The 22740-nt window shown below is 44.9% G+C and overlaps 1 long non-coding RNA gene across 1 annotated transcript in view; it reads right to left on the reverse strand.

Moving 5' to 3' along the window:
• Positions 1 to 686: 686 nt before the first annotated feature.
• Positions 687 to 22740, reverse strand: part of LOC134345909 (uncharacterized) — a 44544-nt gene continuing 22490 nt past the window's right edge. The window contains exons 3-4 of the long non-coding RNA XR_010017789.1: positions 6364 to 6511; positions 687 to 2098 (exon numbers count right to left, since the gene is read on the reverse strand). This is a non-coding gene — a long non-coding RNA (uncharacterized LOC134345909). The remainder of the gene's footprint in view (positions 2099 to 6363; positions 6512 to 22740) is intronic.

The raw sequence follows: 22740 nt of genomic DNA on the forward strand, positions 1-22740 counted from the left end.
GAGAGTGGTGAGCGCGTGGAATGGGCTGCCGGCGACGGTGGTGGAGACAGATACGATCGGGTCTTTTAAGAGACTCCTGCATAGGTACATAGAGCTTAGAAAAATAGAGTGCTATGTGTAACCAGAGGTAATTTCTAATGTAAATAAAAGTTCGGCACAACATTGTGGGCCAAAGGGCCTGTATTGTACTGTAGGTTTTCTATGTTTCTATTTAAGGGGAGACCTTCGGTCAAAGATAAAATGCCAGGTGGTTGTTAATAAATTTCAAGATAAATTTAGTGAGGAGGATGTGGAACTCACTGCCATAGGAGTGTTTGCAGCGGAACAGCAGAGATTGAATATAATGGGGAAACTGGATAAACACTCGCAAGACCATGGAGTTCAGGGCACTGTTGCTGCGTGTGTTGAGTAGGTGGGAAGAGTATTATGAAGCAGAGAAATTGATAGGAGAAGATGGACCGAATGGCCTGTTTATTATAGAGAATGGGATATAATCCCATGTGAATCTTATCCGAAAAAGTAAAGAAACAGTGAAAGTTTCCATAATGTGATGGAAACCAAATATAGGGATAAATCTGATGTGTGGGTCATATTTTCTGTTCTGACTGATTGACAGAGAAACCGTCACACCCACCGCACTAGACACACTCACAGTCTGTGATTGGAACTGCGTGTTAATGGGAGTTTTAGAGGATATTTAAAGTAGTAATTAAGGACACATTCAGCACCTCTGTGCTGTGATCAGAGTCAATAATTTCAGAGAAGATTGTATTCTGTCCTGGGATGTACAGAAGCTGTGGAAATCCAGTTTTGGGACAACAACAGCCCTGAGTAGTTGTATCAGTTCTCTGGAGAAAAACAGTTTACTGCCACTTGTAAATGCTGTGTGTAGGAGCAACACATCTGTATACATTGTATTCTGTGTTGCATGCTTATGATGGTAACTAGTCACGTGAGTGGGGTGTGGTAAAAGGGAAGGGAATTAGTTACGTATTTGTACTGGGCAGTTTTGAGCTGGGGATGGACAGCTGTCGTATCTTTCGTTGCCCACTCATTTGCTGCTTACTTTATGATTAATTACCATGAAATTTTATCGTTTTAAGATTATCTGTTGCTGATGAAGGATCAAATATATATCTTCGACATTTTGGAAGGTCATTATTGGAATGATTGGGGGGCGTGTCATAGAAGTATAACTGTTGTGGCGTGGATGAAGTCACTGGAGAGACAGAGTTACTGGTAGATACAAAGCAGCTTCTGTATTCGACACAACAAGGTACAGCAGGCATCATACGGACGGAGACACTTTTGGTAGAAAGGTCTGCTAGCCCAGTGTGGGCTCAATATTTATATGCTAAACAGAAAGGCAATTGTTACTTAAAAGTTATAGACAATGCATAGACAATGCTTCCTATTGAAGCTACCTACAAACATCACAACTTCTGACTTTATCCTTCCCTTCCAACGCCAACATGTCTGGGTTGGTATCCACAGCCTTTAGGAATGCAAGTTAAATCCACAGTACATTTATTTGGCATTTTACGAACATAGAAGACAATTAATATTTATAAAGTATAGATAATACTGTCCTCGAAACTACAGCATCAGGTCAAACTAGGGCGCCGGATGCATCTGGTATTCACACCTTTTTAGGAAGCGCATTGTTGTGAACTGAATCCACAGTACTTTGTCAAATAGAAGTCTGGTGGCCAGAGTCATTTAAGTGTAAATGGATCAGCTACCCCAAAACTGACTGTAACAATAACAATCTGTGCGAGGTCGGCAATTGATTTGTTAGAAATGGCCACTGTTTACTTCGAATATACCACCGTTTATTTAGCGCTCTTTGACAGAAACAAATTGAAATAATCCCTCACCTTGAGAAATATCACACTGTCTTTTTGATCCATCTGTTCCTTCAAATTTGAGATTTCCTCCTGAATAAACCTAATCTCTTGAATCTCCAGACGATTTTTCTCCATTTGATTCAGAATCCTCTCCTCTTCCTTCCTGAGATCCCTGAATAAACTCTGCTCTTTCTCAGTGATAGTTCAGCAAACTGGGATGTGATGTGGGTCTGAACGCTGAGTGACTGTTCCTGTTGAATGAAAGGTGAAGAGTAATTTACTGTCGTACTGTGTTGTATTTCGTTATGACATTAAGGTGACCATTCTGTCCATTAGAGTCCATGCTAGTTCTCAGAGCATTCACGTCAACGCCATTCCTTCACATATATTTAAGGTGACCATTCGGTCCATTAAAGTCCATGCTAGTTCTGAGAACATTCCAGTCAACACCATCCCTTCACGTTTTCCTGAAACCCATTCTCGCCCATTGACCCATTAATTGCCACCTGATGCATAAACACCCTCCCCGACCTTCACAGGGTTAATTGGAATTAACCATGTCCCTGGGATGTGTCTGAAACTCTCGTGGTAAGAGGGAGAACATGTAAACTCCACACAGACAGCACCAGAGGTCAGGATCGAACACAGGTCACTGGAGCTGTGATACTCTGCTATTCCACATTAAAGGGAGCAAAACTAAACAGTAATATCAGAAATTCTGCTCAGGAAGCCTCACCCGAACTCCAGAAATCTTCTCTTTCTGTTGCTGCTCCTTTTCCAGGAAGTCTGAATTCTTTTTTGTAAGAGAGTCTAAGGAATGTCGAACGATAGGACAAGAGAAGAAAACTGAGGCCATTTGAAGTGGTGACGGGACGACCTATGTCATTACTGGAAGCTCTCGATCTGAGAGATGCTCATGTAGATGTTACGTTAGAAAAGGACATACTTTGATTCCTGACAAGGGGGTCCCAGTCAAGGAACAGCAAAAGGTTATGTATTCATTGGTTATGTATTAGCAGATTACCCATGTGATGTATTTATTAACATTTTGTAGCCTATTAATTAAAAACAAAGGATCTAGTGCTTTCCTGGTGTATATGACAATTAAAGTCTTCTTGGGCTTCCAGCCGGGTACAGGTCTCGCTTTTAACCAACATTTCAATGACAAACTCTGCATCTTCAGCAGGGAGGTCACCTGGTCATGTCTAATCCAGACGGCTGATGGGGCTATATATACTACTGGACCAGACATCCCCAGGCATTATCCCCGATGAAGGTGGCAGAGTTTGTAATCAAAACTTCTGTTAAACTTGATACCTGTACCTGGCTGAAAGCAGCAGAAGAATTTATTGGCCTATTAATCCATTCAACATTATCGAGATAACTTTCTTTATCTTAATACAAAAATGATAGAGTTTTCAGAGTGCTGTGTTTAATTTCTTTGACTTACACTTCTGAGCATTAGTTCCCCTCTTGGCATTCATTCTCAGCTCATCGTTTAGTTTGCTTAGTATTTGTGTGTTTGTTTGTACTCTGAGATAAACTGAAATCTTGAATTAAGGTCACGTGTTATTTTTGACTTCCGGAAGAACCCTAAGGATCAGAAATTAAACAGAATTTCAAAAGAAGAAATCCGTCATGATTGGATGGCAGGAAAGAATTGATGGGCTGAATGGCCTAATTTGCTCCTTTATCTCATGGTCTTTCAGTCTATCAAATTCACAGGCGCTTTGAGGGGTCTACGACCAAAGGAGGCCATAAGATACAGGAACCGAATTCAGCTATTCGGCTTGTGATGGAGAGCACTCGGGAAACACACCCCTTACACACAGAAACATTGTCTTCTCATTCTGTTGTTGATCAGCTAAATATATACATTTCAATGTTTTACCCAGTATATTTCATATAGGGTTTTAAACTGGGTTGATACGCTTGGGTTGGCTTTGTGGTGCCTTTCCTAAGATACACTGCAGAATCTTCAATGTCTCTGGTGATGGGGATGTGTATGATGTTTGTATACTGGATACAGATAGATCTATCTTTCTATTTTGTAACATGGTTGTATCTATATCGTGGGGTCTATCATATTCTAACTTTGTGGGTAATTAATGATGGTGTGTCCTGTGTGTCCATTCCCTCCCTGTCCATATATCTATCCAATTTAACTTTAAACAACAACATAGAACTTGCCTCAGCCACTTCTGCTGGAAGCTCGTTCCACACAGCTACCACTCTCTGAGTAAAGAAGTTCCCCCTCATGTTACCCCTAAACTTTTGCCCTTAACTCTCAACTCATGTCTTCTTGTTTGAATCTTCCCCACTCTCAATGGAAAAAGCCTATCCACGTCAACTCCATCTATCCCCCTCATAATTTTAAATACCTCTATCAAGTCTCCCCTCAACCTTCTACGCTCCAAAGAATAAAGACCCAACTTGTTCAACCTTTCTCTGTAACTTAGGTGATGAAACCCAGGTAATATTCTAGTAAATCTTCTCTGTACTCTCTCCATTTTGTTGACATCTTTCCTATAATTCGGCGACCAGAACTGTACACAATACTCCAAATTTGGCCTTACCAATGCCTTGTACAATTTCAACATTACATCCCAACTCCTATACTCAATGCTCTGATTTATAAAGGCCAGCATACCAAAAGCTTTCTTCACCACCCTATCCATATGAGATTCCACCTTCAGGGAACTACGCACCATTATTCCTAGATCCCTCTGTTCTACTGCATTCGTCAATGCCCTACCGTTTACCATGTATGTCCTATTTTGATTAGTCCTACCAAAATGTAGCACCTCACATTTACCAGAATTACACTCCATCTTCCATCTTTCAGTCCACTCTTCTAACTGGCCTAAATCTCCTTGCAAGTTTTGAAAACCTACTTCATTATTCACAACTCCACCTATCTTAGTATCATTTGCATACTTACTAATCCAATTTACCATCCCATCATCCAGCTCATTAATATATATGACAAACAACATTGGACCCAGTACAGATCCCTGAGGCACACCACTAGTCACCGGCCTTCAATCTGACACACAGTTATCCACCACTACTCTCTGGCGTCTCCCATCCAGCCACTGCTGAATCCATTTTACTACTTCAATATTAATACCTAACGATTGAACATTCCTAACTAACCTTCCTTGTGGAACCTTGTCAAAGGCCTTACTGAAGTCCATATAGACAACATCCACTGCTTTACCCTCATCAACTTTCCTAGTAACCTCTTCAAAAAATTCAATAAGATTTGTCAAACATGACTTTCCATGCACAAATCCATGTTGACTGTTCCTAATCAGACCCTGTCTATCCAGATAATTATATATACCATCTCTAAGAATAATTTCCATCAATTTACCCACCACTGACGTCAAACTCAGAGGCCGATAATTTCTAGGTTTACTCTTAGAACCCTTTTTAAACAATGGAACAACATGAGCAATACACCAATCCTCTGGCACCATCCCCATTTCTAATGACATTTGAAATATTTCTGTCAGAGCCCTTGCTACTTCCACATTAACTTCCCTCAAGATCCGAGGGAATATCCTGTCAGGACCTGGAGACTTATCCACTTGTATATTCCTTAAAAGTGCCAGTACTTCCTCTTCTTTAATCATCATAGCTTCCATAACTACCCTACTTGTTTCCTTTACCTTACACAACTCAATATCCTTCTCCTTAGTGAATACCGAAGAAAAGAAATTGTTCAAAATCTCCTCCATCTCTCTTGGCTCCGCACATAGCCATCCATTCTGATTCTCTAAGGGACTAATTTTATCCCTCACTATCCTTTTGCTATTAATATAACTAGAAACTCTTTGGATTTATTTTCACCTTACTTGCCAAAGCAACCTCATATCTTCCTTTAGCTTTTCTAATTTCTTTCTTAAGATTCCTCTTACATTCTTTATATTCCTCGAGCACCTCATTTCCTCCAAGCTGCCTATATCTATTGTAAATCTCTCTCTTTTTCCGAACCAAGTTTCCAATATCTTTCCTATCTGGAGACCAGAACCGAACACAAAATTCTCAGCGTCATCTAACCGGACTTTTAGAGAACTGCAACATGATCAAAATAACTGCCCCAACTAATGAAGGCCAACATAGCATATGCCTTCTTAAACAGCCTTCCAGTTTTATTGAAAGGATGTGATTGTGCAGGCAGTGGGGAAACCTCCCTCCAGTGTTTGTCGATCTTGTACTGGAGATTCAATATCACTTCACCCTGCCACTTTGTTTTGGCCCATGTCTTTATTATCCAGGTCCCCAGCTTGCCATATTGGGATCTTCCTCCTCGTGAAACCCATTTTAAAGTTTAAAGTTACCAGTATGTTCAGGTTGTGGTGTTATTACTCATGGACTGGGAGAGTCTGCACAGTTTCACCCTGCCCTGTGGCTTTCGCAATGGAATCTGCTGTTAGGCTCTCAGGCGGGTTTAAAGTTGGGCTGCTGTGCCCCCCCCCCCACAACAGACCTCGGCATTATTTTAGCAAACCTGTTTGCTGGTTGTCTGCTTTGGCTGCAATCCCTTACTGTCGCTAGGATACCGGCCTGCAGTGTTTGCTTATCCTGCTCGAGGTACTGCGAAAGAGAATCTGCAGATGTTCCAACATGCTGGAGGAGCTCAGCAGGCCAAGCAGCATCTGTGGAAAAAAATACAGTTGACGTTTTGGACCGACCTTTGGCTGGACTAGGGATTTGGTTAGGGTATTTCTAAACCTGAACCCCTTTCAGGGCACCATCCTGTAAGTGGTCAGGGTTTTGAAATACAATACGACAGGGTGTTGGTGAGGCTGAATTTTAATATTGATTTTGGTTCAGAACCCCTGGTGTAAGAAAGTGATCAGTATATTAACATTGAAAATAGTCCAACAGAGATTCATTCTTTACAAACAAAAACAGCTAAAACAATTCACAAACAAATGAGAATCTGCAGATGCTGCAAATCAAACCAATACACACAAAATGCAGGAGCAACTCAGTAGGCCAGGCAGCATCTATGGTAAAGAGTACAGTCGATGTTTTGGGACTTCATTGGTGGATCAGCTCCCAGTATCACATTCAGAAACACAAACAGAAACAAGGAATGACCCAACATTGTCTGAAGTCTATGAAATCACCATGCAAGGATGGCCAGCTCATAGGTAACCCTATGTTTCCAAAGCTCTCACTGAGATGAGACCAACTCTCGGTATGTTAAGGAACTCTGATGTGTTGATCACGTGATCTGGTTCCCTCTGAACTCCAGGAAAGACAGAAAAACTCCAGAAAATCTCCAGGAAAGACACCTGGGTGCAGTCAAGATGACCCGAAGTTAAGTGCTATGGCCAGGAATAGATAGACAAATTGAAATCTTGTTCGAAAGCTGTTTGGGATGCCATAAAGTTCAGAATGCAACCCCTCAGGCTCTGTTCCACCCGTCTACATCATGGAAAAGTGTACAGGTAGATTTTGCTGGGCCCTTCATGCACTCCATCTTTCTGATTGCTACTCCACTCACTATTCCCATTCCAACTTGCCTAAGACAGAGGAATAAGACAAGGAGCAGAATTAGGTCATTTAGCCCCTGCATTTTTCTAAATTCCAGTGAGTACAGGCCAAAAGCTGCCAAACACTCCTTGTATGTTAACCCCTTCATTCCTGGAATCATCCTCGTAAAACCAGAATCATCTGTCGTGATGGTTAGAACAAAGGTACTCAACAAAGCAGTCCCCCAATCAGTGTCAGGCGTCGCTATTGCAGAGGAGGGTGGATACTGTCGGTGACCTTGACAAACTCACAAGTGAAGTGTCAGCTCATCTGGGTGCACTGTTCGGGACCTTGAATATCGGTACGTGAGGAGGTGAATGGGCAGGTGTAGCAATTGCTGAGACCCAATGGAGATTAGACAAACGTGTGTTGTTTTCTCTGGAGCTGCGGAGGCTGAAGGAAGATTTAACAAATGTTTGTGAGGTTACAGAGTTATCGATAGAATAGGCAATTGGTATTGTTATGCCAGGATGGAAAGATCAAAGACTAGGTGGCATGCATTTACACTGAATGGGGTTAAGTTGAAAGAAGATGTGCAGGGCAAGGCTTTGTTGACACATTGGGGTGGGTGCATGAAATGAAGAGGCTCTAAAATAGGTACATGAATGTGCAGGGAATGGACAAGCGAGGATATTATATTGGCAGGTGGCATTAGTTTGGTGGGGCATTAAATGATAAATTAATGACGTGTTTCTGGAATGTATTGTTCAGTGTTTGATGTTCATCGGAATGTTGTTCCACCCTTGGACTGGATACAGCAAATCCGGCTGATTATGTCAGTTCCTGAGAAGTCATCATCAACATCCACACCCTTAGAGCAATAAATAAAACCTACAATTCTTTCTTGACAGTTCCAGCTAAATTTATGATTAAAACATGCATACATTACCACATACCGCATGGAGATTCAATTTCTCGCAGCTATTTAGAAGAGAAAAAACAGAATAGAATTCATTAAAAACTACGCAGGAAGATGGAGAAACCACGAATGTTAGGAAAAATAAAGTTTGCAAATAAAAAAAATATGATGATGACATTGAATTGTAGACTCCTTGAAAGTGAGTCTGTAGGTTGTGGAATCATTTTAGATTTATTGGTGATTTAAATTATCCACACTGATGGCTGCAGGGAAACAACTGTTCCTGAACCCGGTGATGTCAGACCAGAAAGGTGCAGGATCCCTCTCCCTGACGTCGTGGTGAGAAGAGGGCACATCCTGAATGGTGGACGTCCTTTATGATAGACGCTGCTTTCTGGTGGCAGTGCTCCATGTAAATGTATTCAATGGTGTTTAGAGGTTTGCCTGTGATCGACTGGGCTCTATCCACCACTTTTCCAACACTTTCTGAAAGCCTAAAATTGCAAAGGTCACTCCACTCTTCAAGAAGGGAAGAAATCAGTAGCTTCAGCTCACTGGCTGGGAAGATGTCAGAATCGATTAGAAAGGATGAGGTCTTAAGGTACTTGGAGGGACCTGAGAAAATAGGCCAAAGTCTGCACAGGTCCCTCAAAGGGAAAATCTGTTGGAATTCGTTGAGGAACTAAAAACAAGACGGATAAAGTAATACTGGTAGATGTTGTGTACTTGGATTTTCAGACGGACTTTGACAAGGTGAGGGTGCTAAACAAAATAAGAGTGCAGTGTGTGAGTAGATTGACATGAGCACGGATAAAGCATTGGCTGATTGCCAGCGGACAGAGTGGGAATAATGGAGCATTTTCTGCAATAACGGTGGCTAGTGGTGTTCCTCAGGGGTCAGTGTTGGGACCGTTTCTTTTTATGTTACATGTCAATGATTTCTGCGATAGGTTTAATGCCTTAGTGGCCAAGATTGTGGACAACACAAAGTAGGTGGCGGGTCAGGTAGTGTTGAGGAAGCAGGGCACTACAGAGGGATTTGATAGATTAGGAGAATGGGCAACGCCGTGTCGATGGAAGACTGTGGCAAAAGGTCTATGGTCATACATTTTGGTGGAAGAAATAATAAGTATAGACGATTCTTCCAATCAGTAAGAAAATTCAAAAGTCAATGGGTTGAAAGGACCTGTGTGTCCTTGTACAGAACTCCCTAAAGGTTTATTTGCAATTTGAGTCAGTGGTGAGGAAGGCCAATACATTGTTGTCATTCATTTCCAGAGGACTAGAATATAAAAGCAAGTATGTAATGTTAAGGGTGAGGCCTCACTTGGAGCATTACAAGTAGTTTTGGGCCTGTTACACAGGAAAGGATATGCGGATGTTGGGGAGGGTTCAAAGGAGCTTCACAAAACTGATTCGAGAATGAAAGGCTTACGTATATGAAAAGCGTCTGATGACGCTGGACCGGTACCCACTGGAATTTAGAAGAATGAAGGCTTGCTAATTGAATCCTACTGAATATTAAAAGGCCTAAAGTGGATGTAGAGAGGACATTTGTAGTGTGGCTGCCTACGATCAGAGGAGACAGCCTCCGAATAGAGCAACATTCCTTTGGAATGAAAATGAGGAGGAATTTCTTTAGCCAGTGTGGTGAATCCATGGAATTCACCACTTCTTTGTCCCTTGTAATTTTCCAGTGATTCAATGTCAACACTCAACTTCTTCTTACTCTTTATATAACTGAAAATGCCCTTTCCCTGATTTTTTTAAATACAGTGCTTAATGTCCCTTGTCAGCCAAGGTTTCCTGTCCTTGTGAGGTGTCTCACTACGCATTGCATTGCCTCTGTTCGTAAACCAGCAACCTCATCTTCAAGATATAGTCATCTTCAAGACTAGGTGGCATGCATTTTTCTCTTCTAAATAGCTACAAGAAATCGAATCTTGGTTTGTTGCTCTAAGGGTGTGGATGTTGATGACGACTTCTCAAGAACTGACATAATGAGCCGGATTTGCTGTATCCAGTCCAAGGGTGGAACAACATTGCAATGAACATCGAACACGGAACAATACATTCCAGAAACATGTCATTTATCATTTAATGCCCTACCAAACTAATGCCATCTGCCAATATAATATCCTCGCTTGTCCATTCCCTGCACATTCATGTACCTATTTTAGAGCCTCTTGATACATACCACCCTCCGGTTCCGATCCTGCAGACAAATTATTTTAAATCCACCTAACAGCCCTCTCTCCCCAACCTGCCCGGATGTTTCGGACGGATGGATGTTACTTTGCTTGTAACCTGATATTATACTCACCGCGGGGATGTCAGTTTTGGGAGATTTCTGACATCTGAACGTGAGGAATACTCCTTACGATCGAAACCAATAAATGACCAAAGCTGAGAGGGAAACGTTAACGGGAATTTTAAGTGCTTACTTAAGTGATACAGATGAACTTGACACCATTTGTAAAGAAATACGGAAGGATGCAGACATCCCACCCTACAAAAACTCATTTCAGGGAGGTAGCACCACCACCCCCGCCCCCCGCAACCCCATTCCCCCCACCCCCGCCCCCCGCTCGACCTCTAGGACATTCGATTATGAAAAAACACATCAATTTATTTGATCACATATTGAAACTATTTTGTTGGCAGTCTCAGTGCTAATACCTTGAAAAGCGAACTCGCTGATTCAGAAAAAGAACGGATAACATGCCAAAGGAGCAGTATGAAAAAGATAATAAATCAGTAGAGAAACAGATCTCTGCATTGACTGAACGGGGTAAAATGCAGAAATCAAAATTGTGCCCGCACCCAAAAGCTCTACTCGGAGTTGCAAAGTGAAATGAGACGAACCTGCGCAGTTCGGCTGTCTCAGTGGGAGGGGTTAACAGTGATGCCAATCATCCTGAAAGGCTGAACAGTGATTGGTCCGCAGAAACAGCGACACTTCCGGTCCTTTCGCCCTTCATCCTGCAGATCCTGCCCTGCTGGAGTGAGTGACAGAAACAGACCCTTCGGCCCGTCATTCTGCCAATCCTGTTCCGTAAGAGTGGGGCACAGACGCGGCAACACGGATGCAGAGCCTTTGGCCCGTCACCCTGCCGTTCCTGTCATGTTAGAGCGAGGAACAGACACCACAGCGTAGCAACAGACCCTTCGGCCCGTCATCCTGCTATTCCTCTCCCATTAGAGTTCGTCACAGACACAACCACTTCAGACCCTCACGCTGTTATGCCATAAGACCATAAGACTGAATTAGGCCATCTGGTCCACCGAGACTGCTCCGCCATTCAATCATGACTGATCGTTGTTTGTTATCTCCCCCTCAACCCCAGCTCCCGGTCTTCTCCCTGTTACCTTTGATGCCATGTCCAATTAAGAACCTATCAATCTCTGCCTTAAGTACACCCAACGACCTGGCCTCCCGTCTCGACAGGGTCCTTCACAGACACGGCTGTACAGAAACAGACTCTTCAGCCCATTATCCTAACGTTTCTCTTCCATTAGTCCGTCACAGACTCGCCAGCACGGAAACAGTCCCTTCGGTCCATCACTGTTCCGTTCTTGTCCAGTAGAGTGTATCTGGGACATCACAGCAGAGAAGCAGGCCCTTCAGCAAATCAACCTGCCATTCCTGTCCCGTCAGAGTCAATGACAGAAACTGCAGCACAAAAACAATCTGCTCGGGCCATCATTCTGCTGTTCTTGGCCCATTAGAGTTAGTCACAGACACTACAGCACAGGAACACCCCTTCGGCCCATTATCACAGTGTTCCTCTCCTGGCAGACACAGACAGAGACACCACAGCAAATAAAAAGGATCTCGGGCACATCGTCCGGCTGCACCTGTTCTGCCAGAGTCAGTCACGGACACGACAGCACAGCAACAGGCCATTCAGCCCATCATCCTGCTGTTCCTGTCCAATTAGAGTGAGGCAGGGACACCACCACACAGCAACAGGCCATTCAGCCCATCATCCTGCCATTCCTGTCCTGCTGGAGTGAATCACAGACATGATAGCACAGAAACCATCCCTTCAGCCCATCTCCATGCCATTCTTATCCAGTTAGAATCTGTCACAGACACGGCCCGAGAGGACAAGACCCAACAGCTCATCAGCCCGACGTTCCTGTCCCTTTAGAGTCAGCCCCAGACTGACTGCAAAGATAAAGGCTCTAGGCCCGTCATCCTGCAGGACCTGTTCATCTAGAGTCAGTCACAGACACTACAGCACAGAAACAAACCGCTCGGTCCATGATTCCACCGTTTCTGTCCCATTAGAGTGAGTCGCAGACATAACCAGACCCTTAGGCCCGTCATCCTGGATGGTCCTCTCCCGTTAATCAGTCCCAGACAGGATTGCAAACAAATAAGCTCTTCAGCACGTCATCCTGGCTGACCCGTCCCGTTAGAGTCAGTCACAGACATTACAGTAGAGGAAAAGACCTGTCACCCTATCATCCCAATGTTCCTCTTCTGTTAGTCAGTCCCAGACACTATTACAAAGAAAAAGGCTCTTCGGCCAATCATCCTGTCGTTCCTGTCCCATTAGAGCGAGACAGGGACAACACCACACAGCAACAGGCCATTCAGCCCATCATCCTGCCGTTCCTGTCCAATTAAAGTGAGGCAGGGACACCACCACACAGCAACAGGCCATTCAGCCCATCATCCTGCTGTTCCTGTCCCATTAGAGTGAGACAGGGACACCACCACACAGCAACAGGCCATTCAGCACAACAGTCTCCTGCTTGTGGCACTTTACAGTCAGTGATAGACAACTGAGCAGAGAAACAGATCCTTTGGCCATCACCCTGCCGTGCTGTTCCTGTTAGAAACAGTCAAAGACACAACACCACAGAAACAGATCTTTCAGTCCACCACCATGCCGTTCCTGTCCCTTCAGAGCTGGTTACAGACTCAAGACTACAGAAACAGATCTTCTGGCCCATCACTCTGCTAGCATGGCTCAGGAGGGTTTAAACTAATTTGCGAGGGGGATGGGACCCAGAGCGATAGAGCAGTGAAAGAAGTGCATGGAGTAAAGCCAGATCTAACATACAGAGAGGCTTTGAGGAAAGAGAAGCAGAATAAACGGTGTAAAGACAGTAAGGTAGACGGGCTGAAATGTTTGTACCTCAATGCAAGAAGCATCAGGAACAAAAGTCATGAACTGAGAGCTTGGATACATACATGGAATTATGATGTAGTGGCCATTACAGAGACTTGGCTGGCACCAGGGCAGGAATAGGTTCTCAATATTCCTAGATTTCAGTGCTTTAAAAGGGATAGAGAGGGCGGAAAAAGGGGAGGAAGGGTGGCATTACTGGTCAGGGATACTATTACAGCTACAGAAAGGGTGGGTAATGTAGCAGGATCCTCTTTTGAGTCAGTATGGGTGGAAGTCAGGAACAGGAAGGGAGCAGTTACTCTACTGGGGGTATTCTATTGGCCCCCTGGTAGCAGCAGAGATACAGAGGAGCAGATTGGGAGGCAGATTTTGGAAAGGTGCAAAAATAACAGGGTTGTTATCATGGGTGACTTTAACTTCCCTAATATTGATTGGCACCTGATTAGTTCCAAGGGTTTGCATGGGGCAGAGTTTGTTAAGTGTGTCCAGGATGGATTCCTGTCACACTATGTTGACAGACCGACTAGGGGGAATGCCATACTAGATCTGGTATTAGTTAATGAACCGGGTCAGGTCACAGATCTCTCAGTGGGTGAGCATCTGGGGGACAGTGACCACCGCTCCCTGGCCTTTAGCATTATCATGGAAAAGGATAGAATCAGAGAGGACAGGAACATTTTTAATTGGAGAAGGGGAATTTGTGGGTGTGAATTGGGATGATGTTTTTGCAGGGAAATGTACTATGGACATACGGTCGATGTTTAGAGATCTCTTGCGGGTTGTAAGGGATAAATTTGTCCCAGTGAGGAAGATAAAGAATGGTAGGGTGAAGGAACCATGGGTGACAAGTGAGGTGGAAAATCCAGTCAGGTGGAAGAAGGCAGCGTACATGAGGTTTAGGAAGCAGGGATCAGATGGGTCTATTGAGCAATATACGGTAGCAAGAAAGTAGCTTAAGAAGGGGCTGAGAAGAGCAAGAAGGGGGCATGAGAAGGCCTTGGCGAGTAGGGTAAAGGAAAACCCCAAGGCATTCTTCAATTATGTGAAGAACAAAAGGATGACAGGAGTGAAGGTAGGACCAATTAGAGATAAAGGTGGGAAGATGTGCCTGGAGGCTGTGGAAGTGAGCGAGGTCCTCAATGAATACTTCTCTTCAGTATTCACCAATGAGAGGGAGCTTGATGACGGTGAGGACAATATGAGTCAGGTTGAATTTCTGTGGCATGTTGATATTGAGGGAGAGTTGGTGTTGCAGTTGTTAAAATACATTAGGATGGATAAGTCCCCGGTGCCTGATGGAATATTCCCCAGGCTGCTCCACGAGGCAAGGGAAGAGACAACAGAGCCTCTGGCTAGGATCTTTATGTCCTCGTTGTCCTTGGGAATAGTACTGGAGGATAAGAGAGTGGCACATAGAACATAGAACATAGACTAGTACAGCACAGTTCAGGCCCTTCGGCCCACAATGTTGTGCCGACCCTCAAACCCTGCCTCCCATATAAGCCCCCACCTTAAATTCCTCCATATACCTGTCTAGTAGTCTCTTAAACTTCACTAGTGTATCTGCCTCCACCACTGACTCAGGCAGTGCATTCCACGCACCAACCACTCTCTGAGTAAAAAATCTTCCTCTAATATCCCCTTTGAACTTCCCACCCCTTACCTTAAAGCCATGTCCTCTTGTATTGAGCAGTGGTGCCCTGGGGAAGAGGCGCTGGCTATCCACTCTATCTATTCCTCTTATTATCTTGTACACCTCTGTCATGTCTCCTCTCATCCTCCTTCCCTCCAAAGAGTAAAGCCCGAGCTCCCTTAAAATCTGACCATAATGCATACTTTCTAAACCAGGCAGCATCCTGGTAAATCTCCTCTGTACCCTTTCCAATGCTTCAACATCCTTCCTATAGTGAGGTGACCAGAAATGGACACAGTACTCCAAGTGTGGCCTAACCAGAGTTTTATAGAGCTGCATCATTACATCGCGACTCTTAAACTCTATCCCTCGACTTATGAAAGCTAACATCCCGTAAGCTTTCTTAACTACCCTATCCACCTGTGAGGCAACTTTCAGGGATCTGTGGACATGTACCCCGAGATCCCTCTGCTCCTCCACACTGCCAAGTATCCTGCCATTTACTTTGTACTCTGCCTTGGAGTTTGTCCTTCCAAAGTGTACCACCTCACACTTCTCCGGGTTGAACTCCATCTGCCACTTCTCAGCCCACTTCTGCATCCTATCAATGTCTCTCTGCAATCTTTGACAATCCTCTACACTATCTACAACACCACCAACCTTTGTGTCATCTGCAAACTTGACAACCCACCCTTCTACCCCCACATCCAGGTCGTTAATAAAAATCACGAAAAGTAGAGGTCCCAGAACAGATCCTTGTGGGACAGCACTCATCACAATCCTCCAATCTGAATGTACTCCCTCCACCACCACCCTCTGCCTTCTGCAGGCAAGTCAATTCTGAATCCACCTGGCCAAACTTCCCTGGATCCCATGCCTTCTAACTTTCTGAATAAGCCTACCGTGTGGAACCTTGTCAAATGCCTTATTAAAATCCATATAGATCACATCCACTACACTACCCTCATCTATATGCCTGGTCACCTCCTCAAAGAACTCTATCAGGCTTGTTAGACACGATCTGCCCTTCACAAAGCCATGCTGACTGTTCCTGATCAGACCATGATTCTCTAAATGTCTATAGATCCTATCTCTAAGAATCTTTTCCAACAGCTTTCCCACCACAGACGTAATGCTCACTGGTCTATAATTAACCGGACTTCCCTACTACCTTCTTTGAACAAGGGGACAACATTCGCCTCCCTCCAATCCTCTGGTACCATTCCCATGGACAACGAGGACATAAAGATTCTAGCCAGAGGCTCAGCAATCTCTTCTCTCGCATCGTGGAGCAGCCTGGGGAATATTCCGTCAGGCCCCGGGGACTTATCTGTCAATGTATTTTAACAACTCCAACACTTCCTCTCCCTTAATATCAACATGCTCCAGAACATCAACCTCACTCATATTGTCCTCACCATCATCAAGTTCCCTCTCATTGCTGAATACTGAAGAGAAGTATTCATTGAGGACCTCGCTCAGTTACACAGCCTCCAGGCACATCTTCCCACCTTTATCTCTAATCGGTCCTACCTTCACTCCTGTCATCCTTTTTTTCTTCACATAATTGAAGAATGCCTTGGGGTTTTCCTTTACCCTACTCACCAAGGCCTTCTCATGCCCCCTTCTTGCTCTTCTCAGCCCCTTCTTAAGCTCCTTTCTTGCTTCCCTATATTCCTCAATAGACCCATCTGATCCTTGCTTCCTAAACCTCATGTATGCTGCCTTCTTCCACCTGACTAAATCTTCCACCTCACTTGTCACCCATGGTTCCTTCACCCTACCATTCTTTATCTTCCTCACCAGGACAAATTTATTCCTAACATCCCGCAAGAGATCTCTAAACATCGACCACATGTCCATAGTACATTTCCCTGCAAAAACATCATCCCAATTCACACCCGCAAGTTCTAGCCTTATCGCCTCATAATTTGCCTTTCCCCAATTAAAAATTTTCCTATCCTCTCTGATTCTATCGTTTTCCATGATAATGCGAAAGGCCAGGGAGCAGTGGTCACTGTTCCCCAGATGCTCACCTACTGAGAGATCTGTGACCTGACCCGGTTCATTACCTAGTACGAGATCTAGTATGGCATTCCCCCTGGTCGGCCTGTCCGCATACTGTGACATGAATCCATCCTGGACATACTTAACAAACTCTGCCCCATCTAAACCCCTGGAAGTAATCAGGTGCCAATCAATATTAGGGAAGTTAAAGTCACCCATGATAACAACCCTGTTATTTTTGCACCTTTCCAAAATCTGCCTCCCAATCTGTATCTCTGCTGCTACCAGGGGGCCTGTAGAATACCCCCAATAGAATAACTGTTCCCTTCCTGTTCCTGACTTCCACCCATATTAACTCAAAAGAGGATCCTGCTACATTACCCACTCTTTCTGTAGCTGTAATAGTATCCCTGACCAGTAACGCTACCCCTCCTCCCCTTTTTCCGCCCTCTCTATCCCTTTTAAAGCACTGAAATCTAGGAATATTTAGAATCCATTCCTGCCCTGGTGCCAGCCAAGTCTCTGTAATGGCCACTACATCATAATTCCATGTATGTATCCAAGCTCTCAGTTCATGACCTTTGTTCCTGATGCTTCTTGCATTGAGGTACACACATTTCAGCCCTTCTACCTTACTGTCTTTACACCGTTTATTCCTCTTCTCTTTCCTCAAAGCCTCTCTGTATGTTCGATCTGGCTTTACTCCATGCACTTCTTTCACTGCTCTATCGCTCTGGGTCCCATCCCCCTCGCAAATTAGTTTAAACCCTCCTGAACCATGCTAGCAAACCTACCTGCAAGGATATTTCTCCCCCTCGAGTTCAGGTGCAACCCATCCAATCTGTACAGGTCCTACCTTCCCCAGAAGAGATCCCAATGATCTAAAAATCTAAAACCCTGCTCCCTGCACCAACTCCTCAGCCACGCATTCAACTGCCATCTCCTCCAATTCTTACCATCACTGTCACGTAGCACTGGCAGCAATCCAGCCACCCTTGAGGTCCTGTTCTTCAGCCTTCTGCCTAGTTCCCGAATCTCACACTTCAGGACCTCATCCCTCTTCCTGCCTATGTCATTGGTTCCAACATGTCTCACGACTTCTGGTTGCTTTCCCTCTCGTACCAGGATGTCGTGCACCCGGTTGGAGACATCCCGGACCCTGGCACCCGGGAGGCAACAAACCATGCGGGTGTCCTTCTCACATCCACAAAATCTCCTGTCTGCTCCCCTGACTATAGAGTATCCAATGACGACAGCTCTCCTCTTCTCCGTCCTACCCTTTTGCACCACAGGGTCAGACTCACTGGAGGCCCTGCCACCATGGCTCACACCTGGTCGGTCGTCCCTGCCTACAGTATCCAGGATGGTAAACTTATTATTCAGGGGACTGGCTACAGGGGTGCTCTGCACTACCTGTCTGCTCACCTTCGCTTCCGCCCCTCTGACTGTCACCCAACAACCTGCTTCCGACAGCCTAGGTGTGACTACCTCCCTGTAGCTCTCATCTATGACTGCCTCATTCTCCCTTATGAGTCGAAGGTCATCCAGCTGCTGCTCCAGATTCCTTACACGGTCTTCCAGATCGCCCAGCCGTATGCACTTCTGGCAGATGTGACTCTGCGGGAGAGGGGAGTTCCCCCAAGACTGCCACATCTCACATAAGAGGCACATCACCGTCTCAGGAGACATTGTAAAAACTAACTGCGAGCTAGCTTGTCTTCCGCCTCTTCTCGTCGAAGCCTCTTGAGTCAAAGCCTCAAAGCTCCACTCCTTCACTGGCCCGCTCACTCACAGGCCACTTCGCTTGAGCTATTCTTCTATTTATCTGTTTGATCTTTTCAAAATGTTTGGCCACCGGACCTCGACTGCCCAATCAGCTGCTTTCTGCTGAATCTGAGCTATTCAAATCTTGATTGTCTAATCAACGGCTTTCTGTGTTGTCCCCTTGATCAAAAAAGGTAGTAGGGATAGTCAGGGTAATTGTAGACCAGTGAGCCTGGTGTCTGTGGTGGGAAAGCTGTTGGAAAAGATTCTTAGAGATAGGATCTATGGGCATTTAGAGAATTATGGTCTGATAAGGGACTGTCAGCATGGCTTTGTGAAGTGCAGATCGTGTTTAACAAGCCTGATAGAGTTCTTTGAGGAGGTGACCAGGCACATAGACGAGGGTAATGCAGTGGATGTGATCTACATGGATTTTAGTAAGGCATTTGACAAGGTTCCACACGGTAGGCTTATTCAGAAAGTCAGAAGGAATTGGGTCAAGGGAAGTTTGGCCAGGTGGATTCAGATTTGGCTTGCCTGCAGAAGGTTGTGGTGGAGGGAGTACATTCGGATTGAAGGGTTGTGACTGGTGGTGTCCCACAAGGATCAGTTCTGGGGCCTCTATGTTTTGTGATTTTTATTAACGACCTGGATGTCGGGGTAGAAGGATGGGTTGGCAAGTTTGCAGATGACACAAAGGTTGGTGGTGGTGTAGATAGTGTAGAGGATTGTCAAAGATTGCAGAGAGACATTGATAGGATGCAGAAGTGGGCTGAGAAGTGGCAGATGGAGTTCAACCCGGAGAAGTGTGAGGTTGATTCGGGGATTTTGGGAATGAAGGGGTTAACACATGATTAGCATTTTGGCAGCTTTGAGCATGTGCTCACTGCAACTTAGAAGTATACGGTGGGGATCTCATTGAAACATAATGAATGTTGAAAGATTAAATGACGTGGATGTGGGAGTATATTTCCTATGGTGCAGATGTCCAGAACTAGAGGACACAGCCTCAAAAGGTTTTACCTGGAGGGTAGTGAATCTGTGGAATGTTCTGTGGAATGTCGTGGAGTCTAAGTCCATCGTTAGATTTGAAGCAGAAATCAATAGTTTCTTGACTGGTCAGGGCGTCAAAGGAAATGGCGAGAAGCAGGTGTCTGGGGTTGAGTGAGATCCAGGATCAGCCATGATGGAATGGTAGAGCAGTCTCTATGGGCTGAATGGCCTAATTCTGCTCCTATGTCTTATGGTCTTAAGGACAGCATCTCCTGTTGGTTACCCATTGTAATTCCACTCCCCATTCCCATTCCAACATGCCTGTCCATGGCCTCCCCGACAGCCCAGATGAGAATACTCCCTGGTTGGAGGAGTAACATCATACTCCAGCTGGCTTGCCTCCAACCTGACAGCATGAACACTGATTTCTCCTACATCCAGGAATTTCACCCCCCCCCACCCTTCTCGCATTCTGGCTCCACTGTCACCTCCTGCCTTCTCCTCACATCTTTACTCTTTACGATTCTTCCCCTTCCTCTTTACCATTCTCCCACGGCACACATTCCTCTCCTATCAGATTCCTTCTTCAGTCGTTTATCTCCCTATCACCCCAGCTTCTTACTTCACTTCCCTTCATCCACCCACTCGCCTTTCCCCTCACCTATTACCTGCCCGCTTGTACTCTTTTCCTTCCCACACCATTCTCATTTTTGCTTCTGCCCCTTCATTTCCAGTCCGCAAGGAGGGTCTTGACCATAACCGCCATCTCATTATTCACCTCCTTAGGTGCTTCTTAATCTGCCGAGTTCCTCCAGCATTTTGTGTGCATTATGCCATTATAAAGTCATCAAGAGCAATGAATCAGTGCAGATCCCTGCAGAACACCACATGTCACTGACCTCCAGGCAGAATACTCTCTATCTGCAACCACCTATCTACCTCCTATGGACAAGCCAATTCTATGTCTACACGGCCTTGTCTGCCTGCATCCCATACATCCTGACTCTCTAATTGAGCTTGCGAGGATCCTTATCAAATGCCTTGCTAATGTCCATATACACCACATCCACTGCTCTCACTTCATCAATACATCTTGTCACATCCTAAAGAACTCAATCCCGATGTTCACAAAGCTGTTACTGATACCTGAAGACCTTTGTTATAGGGAAAGATTGAATGGGTTAATTTCAGGTTGAAGAATGAGAGGAGATTTGATAGACGCGTATTGTTTGTGAGGTGTATAGATAGGGTGAGTAAAATTTTCCACTGAGCTTCGGTAAGACTACAAGCAGAGATGATAGGTTAAGGTTGAAAGGTGAAATATTTAAGGGAACATCTTCACGGGGAGTAGGGTGGGTGTGTGGAATGAGCTGCCAGCAGAAGTTCAATTTCAACATGGCTGAGAGGTTTGGACGACTACATGTGTGGGAGGGGTATGGTCCAGTAGAGGTTGGTGGGACAAGGCAGAAAAGTAGCGCAGCAAAGTCTAGATGGTCTGAATGGCCTGTTTTGTGCTGCAGTGCTCAAATAAAAGATGCTAATGTGAAGGGAAACTGAAGGCAAAACGTAGAAGTAGAGACATGGATTGCAGCAGTGACAACACCCAAGTTTCAGGAACTTCACCAATGGTATTACAGTGTGCACCGGTTGTTGTCATAGAGAATTGGTTTTGCTGTTAGACCGCTGCATAATTATTTTATTCAATCATCAGGACCGAGTCTGTTACTTCATGAATTCTTCTGTGATCAAAATGGAGATTTACTGGTAATTTTGTCAACTGGGAATGAAAAGCTGTACAAACTTCATACGCGGGTAGATCTGCTTTCACTGCTCTCCTGATGCACTATGGTCTGCATGAGGGACCCTTCCCAATCCCACAGTAACATAGAAACATAGAAAATAGGTGCAGGAGTAGGCTATTCAGCCCTTTGAGCCTGCACCGCCATTTATTATGATCATGGCTGATCATCCAACTCAGAACCCTGCACCAGCCTTCCCTCCATACCCCCTGATCCCCGTAGCCACAAGGGCCATATCTAATTCCCTCTTAAATATAGCCAATGAACCGGCCTCACTGTTTCCTGTGGCAGAGAATTCCACAGATTCACCACTCTCTGTGTGAAGAAGTTTTTCCTAATCTCAGTCCTAAAAGGCTTCCCCTTTATCCCCAAACTGTGACCCCTCGTTCTGGACTTCCCCAACATCGGGAACAATCTTCCTGCATCTAGCCTGTCCAATCCCTTTAGGATTTTATACGTTTCAATCAGATCCCCCCTCAATCTCCTAAATTCCAACGAGTACAAGCCCAGTTCATCCAGTCTTTCTTCATATGAAAGTCCTGCCATCCCAGGAATCAATCTGGTGAACCTTCTTTGTACTCCCTCTATGGCAAGGATGTCTTTCCTCAGATTAGGGGACCAAAACTGCACACAATACTCCAGGTGTGGTCTCACCAAGGCCTTGTACAACTGCAGTAGTACCTCCCTGCTCCTGTACTCGAATCCTCTCGCTATAAATGCCAGCATACCATTCGCCTTTTTCACCGCCTGCTGTACCTGCATGCCCACTTTCAATGACTGGTGTATAATGACACCCAGGTCTCGTTGCACCTCCCCTTTTCCTAATCGGCCACCATTCAGATAATAATCTGTTTTCCTATTTTTGCCACCAAAGTGGATAACTTCACATTTATCCACATTAAATTGCATCTGCCATGAATTTGCCCACTCACCCAACCTATCCAAGTCACCCTGCATCCTCTTAGCATCCTCCTCACAGCTAACACTGCCGCCCAGCTTCGTGTCATCCGCAAACTTGGAGATGCTGCATTTAATTCCCTCATCCAAGTTATTAATATATATTGTAAACAACTGGGGTCCCAGCACTGAGCCTTGCGGTACCCCACTAGTCACTGCCTGCCATTTTGAAAAGGTCCCGTTTATT

Source organism: Mobula hypostoma, chromosome 4, assembly GCF_963921235.1.
Source record: "Mobula hypostoma chromosome 4, sMobHyp1.1, whole genome shotgun sequence".
Taxonomy (NCBI): domain Eukaryota; kingdom Metazoa; phylum Chordata; class Chondrichthyes; order Myliobatiformes; family Myliobatidae; genus Mobula; species Mobula hypostoma.